The sequence below is a fragment of the Spermophilus citellus genome (genome assembly GCF_964194105.1).
Source record: "Spermophilus citellus genome assembly, chromosome: 10".
NCBI classification, from domain to species: domain Eukaryota; kingdom Metazoa; phylum Chordata; class Mammalia; order Rodentia; family Sciuridae; genus Spermophilus; species Spermophilus citellus.
This window is the reverse complement of record NC_138197.1, coordinates 101,302,968-101,309,029: the sequence shown is the minus strand read 5'-3', so window position 1 is coordinate 101,309,029 and position 6,062 is coordinate 101,302,968. Positions and strand designations below refer to the sequence as shown.

Genomic DNA, 6,062 nt, shown 5'->3' with positions numbered 1-6,062 from the left:
ACAGCTTCCAAAGGTCAGGGAAGGATTTTGATGGAAGGCAACTGAAGAGATGTGACAGAAACATGCAACATGTAATCCTGGATTAGGTCCTTTTGCTATAAAAGCCATAAATGGGGCTGGGGATATAGCTCAGCTGGTAGAGTGCCTGCCTCCTCACATTCCCAAAGCCCTGGGTTCAATACCCAGCATCACCAAAAAAAAAAAAAATTACTCTACAGTCAATGAAAGTGTTTTATGAATAAACATTTTATGAGGACTTGCTGTACTATTCTTACAACTTTTCTATAAGCTTATAGTTACCTGAACTAAAAATTCCAAATTTAAGTCATCTTAGATACTTAAATAAGAAAAGGCACATCTTAGATACTTAGGTAAGTAAAGGCACAATGTCTGCCAATGTCAAAAGCCAATCAGGACCCACGACTGAGCCTCACCAGAGCCAGGCACCCGGCAGGACCCTGCTGGGGCCATCCCTGCTCCAGTGATACTGTCCTCCAATGCCCCAGACCTGTAGTCTTGGTGTCCCTGGCCCCTCTAGTGGACTTTTGCGGAGGTTCGTTGATTGAGCGATCCTGACCAATTGCAAGCAAACGGGTTTCACCGCCTTAAATGGTTTTGAGCCAATGAAGCTGTATCCCCTTAAGAAGACGGACAGCCTGTCGCGTGAACTGTAGAATTTGCAGACAAATTTAAAGTGGTATCCGGGCCCCCTGCACCCCCGCCCCTTGGTGGCACTGCTGGACGGCAGAGACTGCACCGTGGAGATGCCCATCTTGAAGGACCTGGCCACTGTGGCCTTCTGCGATGCAGTCCACTCAGGAGATCCACAAAAAGGTGTTAAATGAGGCCGTGGGCGCCATGATGAACCACCCTATCACCTTCACCAGGGAAGACCTGGAGAAGTTCAAGGCCCTGCGGGTGATTGTGCGGATCCGCAGTCGCTATGACAACGTGGACATCAAGGCTGCCACCGAGCTTGGGATCGCCTTGTGCAACAACCCGTCAGCAGCTGTGGAACAGATGGCCGATTCCACCATCTGCCACATCCTCAACCTGTACCGCCGCAACACGTGGCTGTACCAGGCCCTGCGGGAAGGCACGCGGGTACAGAGTGTGGAACAGATCCGCGAGGTGGCCTCGGGAGCAGCACGAATCCGTGGCTTCGGTCGCACGGGGCAGGCGGTTGCCAAGGCCTTTGGATTCAGCGTCATATTTTATGACCTACTTGCAGGATGGGATCGAGCGGTCCCTGGGCGTGCAGAAGGTCTACACCCTGCCGGACTTGCTGTATCAGAGCGACTGTGTCTCCTTGCACTGCAATCTCAACGAACATAACCACTACTTCATCAATGACATTACTATAAAGCAGATGAGGCAAGGGGTATACCTTGTTAATGCAGCCCGTAGTGGCCTGGTGGATGAGAAGGCCTTGGCGCAGGACCTCAAGGAGGGCAGGATATGAGGGGCAGCCCTCGATGTGCATGAATCGGATCCCTTTAGCTTTGCTCAGGTTCTTTGAAAGATGCACCAAATCTCATCTGCACCCCCCACAGGGCCTGGTATAGTGAACAAGCATCACTTGAGATGAGAGAGGCAGCTGCCACCGAGATCCGCCAAGCAATCACACATAGGTCGCATCCCAGAAAGCTTAAGAAATTGTGTCAACAAGGAATTCTTTGTCACATCAGCTCCTTGGTCAAAAATAGACCAGCAAGCAATTCATACTGAGCTCAATGGTGCCACATACAGGTGTCCACCGGGCATAGTAGGCATGGCTCCGGGAGGACTTCGTGCAGCCACGGAAGGGATCATCCCTGGAGGCATCCCGGTGACTCACAACCTCCCCACGGTGGCACACCCTTCCCAAGCTCCCTCTCCCAACCAACCTACAAAACACAGGGACAATCAAGAGCACCCCAAAGAGCAATAGCAGAGAATGCTGAAAGGTAATCATTCAGATAAACTTGGGACCAAGATACAGTAAAAATGGATGAACTAAAAGAGAAAGAATTTGACAGTCTTTTTAACTGACCGTGGACATATGCATCGTTGGTGTTGCAGTGCTTAAAGCTCCAAGAGCTGGAAAACTGAAGATGTCATCTGCTTCGGGAAGCGCTGAAAGAAGAGGACGGGATTTATTAATGACCAACTTCTGTTACTGTGTCTTAAGTTTTCCATCTGTGTATCAAATCACAAAGAATAAATAGAGCTTTCTCCTTTATCAGTTCCTTGGGCAGAGCAGGTCCTGAGCACCTTGCTCTAGAATGTTGCATCAAGAGTTTCAAACAAACATCAAAATAATAAAATATTAAGAGGAAATCCCCATCTTATGACTCTAGTCCCTTTGGTCTACAGGGGCTTGTTACCTCTTTTTGCTAATAGGAAGGCAAAATTGCTACAAAATGGGGAAAAAACTGTTTGCCTGTGTTAGACACCTGCACGCATAGGATTGCAGACAGTACAGGCTCCTGTACAGAAGTGTCTCCCTCACAGCTGAACTGCATATCGACCAGGCAAGTTGGTTGTAAGTTTAGTTGTACCCTCTGATGATGCAAAAAAGAAAAAAAAAGTATTAAGTTTCACAAGCTGTTTGTACTCAAATATGTTTTCTCAGTTTCAGATCCTCAGCTATTTTATTGAGTGGAAAGTCTTGAACTGCTAAGGAAGGGTTCAAGAATAATGTTGCATCTCCTTATGTCTCAAGAAACACTTTTTATGGTAACTTGTCAGATTGTCTAGGAACAAACCCACTTTTTTAGACATTGATAAAATCTTTTCTTCACGTGATATTTTATACAAGAACACTTCAGATGTGTTATTAGATGTGACTGATTTTAACAAATCCTATTAAATTCGTATCACCTAGTTACATGTTCTATTCATAGTCTTTTGTGAATCATTGCCTTTTTGTTTAAAAAGATGGCCTATTTTGAGCCTTTGTATAGGTACATTCCTGTTTTTTGTGACAAAAGAAAAACTTTAACCTGTCCCAAAAGGAAAAATGGCTATCAGAAGTATGTTTTGTTTTAGTGTGAGTTACTGTTATTGTACTTGTTTATTGTAAAAGGTGGACATTTAGCATTCAGTGCAGTTTTCAATAAAAAGTAATTAAAATTTCCAAAAAAAAAATAGCCAATCAGTCTCTAAGTGGATAAAATTCCAGATCCCAATTCTTTCCTCTCTTCTCTCTATCCTCAAATAAACAGAATAGCAGCTCATAAAGTCTGGTTCTTTGTTGTCTATACTGATGAATCCAACTGCCTACAATTGTGGCAGACTCATATTTAGTGCTCAAAATACTCAGGGTACTGTATTTTTTTTTTAGTATTTCTGATTTTGACTTATGTTTTTAAATGCTTTCAATCTTCATTTGCAACTTGAATATTTCTAATCATACTAGAACAATAAGGAAAAACATTTTCTACTGATCTCTTTCTATACTAACTTCTGAAAACTAAAAACTGAAGAGGAATTTTCCAGTGTTTTTCAGGAAACAGCAGTAGACCATGTAAACAATAATATGGCTCACAGAGGTTTTTTTGTTTTTTTTTTTTTTAATCCTCATTCACATTTCTAAAGGCTATGCCAGTCCATTCATGCACTCACAACAAATGTCACTCTTTGCCCTTTACCATCTGCAGTGGCCTTCAAATCTAAATCTAGACACTTTAGTTTTCTCATTCATTCAAGGAGAACTATATTTGACAGCCACAGTTATTTATAAATATTTTTGTGGGATCTCTACATAACTATAAAACAAAAAAAAGTGTTTATATATAAAAGTGGAAAAGACACAACCATTAAAATTCAATTGATTAATGTCATAGATGGTGTTTTATTCCTCACACTATGTTCTCAATTTTAAAGCAAAGTAGGAAGCTACATTTATTAATTTAATTGTGTTTTTTTATCAACTTGTATTTTTAATTTTGGGCAAGAGAGAATATGTATCCAAAACACAAGGGCAAACTAATGAAAATTTCCCAGTCAGTATTTATGGCTGATGTATTGATAATGCACTGATAATTTACTGCTTCATTCATTCACTGAACAAATATTTATTGTGTCAGTCTTTGTTTTAGGTTCTGAAAGTATTTTTAAGATACAGCAATGAAATAAGACATCTGTTCAGAAGCTGAATATGGAACTGTCACAGGTGCTTTTTGAGTCCAATATGCTCATTGAGCTTACCATTTCTATCAAACTATTGTAGAAATTTCATAAGCACAGTGCTTGGTAAAAGTTGGCTTCGACTTTGGGGGAATTCTATTTTAAGCACAAACTCAAATCCCTGTTGCTATGACACTTGGTCATATTTTAGATTTAATTATGGTAAATGTATGATAAAAAGCATGGATGCATCTTATTCATACTTCAAGTTTTAACATTTTAACACAGGATAAAATTTGTTATTCATAGCAAATATTTATTGAATTATATAGTGAAGAAATTAATAAATAAATACTTCATCTCTCCTAGAGCTCCAATTTCCTAATTAGGTTAATGTGTTTGATGAAAAGGAAAGACTGTCATAGTCTGGCTATTTTTAATAAAGCTTATGAATGTAAGTGAGGAATCATAATTCTACAAGGCCATGTTGACTTTTTAAATGTTTTAAGGATACAGGAAATCTTCAAGTTTTGCTAATTTCTTGAAATTGGAAAGGAATTCTTCATTGAATGGGACTGCTAATCCAAAGGATCCCAAGTTCCCTTTTTGTTAGATGCCATAAGCCCATAAAATCCTAACACAATTAAATTAAAATGGAGACAATCCCAGATGATATTTTAAATTGTAAAATAAATCTTTGCCCACAGCCTAGTAAAACATTATTTCCAAAGTAGATTATATATTTCACATCAGGAGATCAATTATCCAGGCATGTTAGTCCTTAGACAAGTAAGAGATTCTTCCCAACTCTGCTGGCTGACTTCGTTAAAAAGAAAATACTTCCAGAATAGGTTATGCTTTTGAAAAATAAGCATAGTCTCATTTTAGGCTCCGTCTGCTATCAGACAGAATAGAACCAATGAAGTAAAAATTCTCTAAAGAATACTAATCAGATTTTTATATAAACAGAATTGCACTCCTTTGTGGCAGTGAGAAGACCAAACATGTTACTGGAAGATACACTTTATTAACTTAGTGGTGAGGGTGGGTAGGAAGAGCTTTTCTTACATTAGGAATCACGAAATGTCCAAGGCAAAAAGATATGGTTGCACTTTATTTATCTCAGTGTGTTTTTTCAAGTATCACTTCTGATAATATCATTGTGAAAGAGCTTAATTCATGTAGATATTGTATTTTGACTACCAAAGTACAGGATATCTCTTCCTCTCTGATGTTGTTGTAAGTACTAAGGCTAGGACAGGAGGAGAGTCACTTTTCATGGTTTGTTGTATTTAAAATGACAATATGGATGCCAATAAAAATTTGAAATTGAAGTCATGTTTTTGTGTGTATGTGTGTGTGATAGCTAAATGTTAAAACAAGCACTGTTGTAAGTCAGGCTCCTGAGTCACTAAAGACTGGTTTATAACTTTTTTTTTTTATTACTCACATCAAATGTAATAGAATCAGCCCAAACCCTAACTTTCAGAAGGAGCATACCTAAACCAATCAAGGCATTAATTAACTACTTGCTTAATTCTCTTTTTATAGTTTGGTTTTTCCCTCTTTAAATTGTACTTTCACAGTCTTATTCTGTTGAAGTCTTATTTAAAACATACTCAATTTCTAGAAGAAGATGAATTTTTTTAAGTTCAATTAACTAGTGATTTTTTAAATATTTTATCAGTAATGTGCAGTTGGCCCTCTCTATCCACAGGTTCCAAATGGGCAGATTCAAACAACCACCAATAGAAAATATTTGGGGAAAAAACTGTGTCTGTACCGAACATAGATAAACTCTTTTCCTTGTCATTCCCTAAATAATACAACAACTAATTACATAGCAATTACATTTTATGAGGTATTACAAAAATCTAGAGGCTCTTTAAAATATACTGAAGGATGTTCATAGGTTGCATACAAATATTACATATCAAGTCAAGAGACTTGAG

At 38.8% G+C, this 6,062-nt stretch overlaps 1 pseudogene across 1 annotated transcript; it reads left to right on the top strand.

The window, feature by feature from the left end:
• The first annotated feature begins 710 nt into the window (after positions 1-710).
• Positions 711-1,930, top strand: LOC308658373 (C-terminal-binding protein 2-like; annotated as a pseudogene). Its single transcript has one exon. The product of its transcript is annotated as a C-terminal-binding protein 2-like (transcript).
• Positions 1,931-6,062: the final 4,132 nt, after the last annotated feature.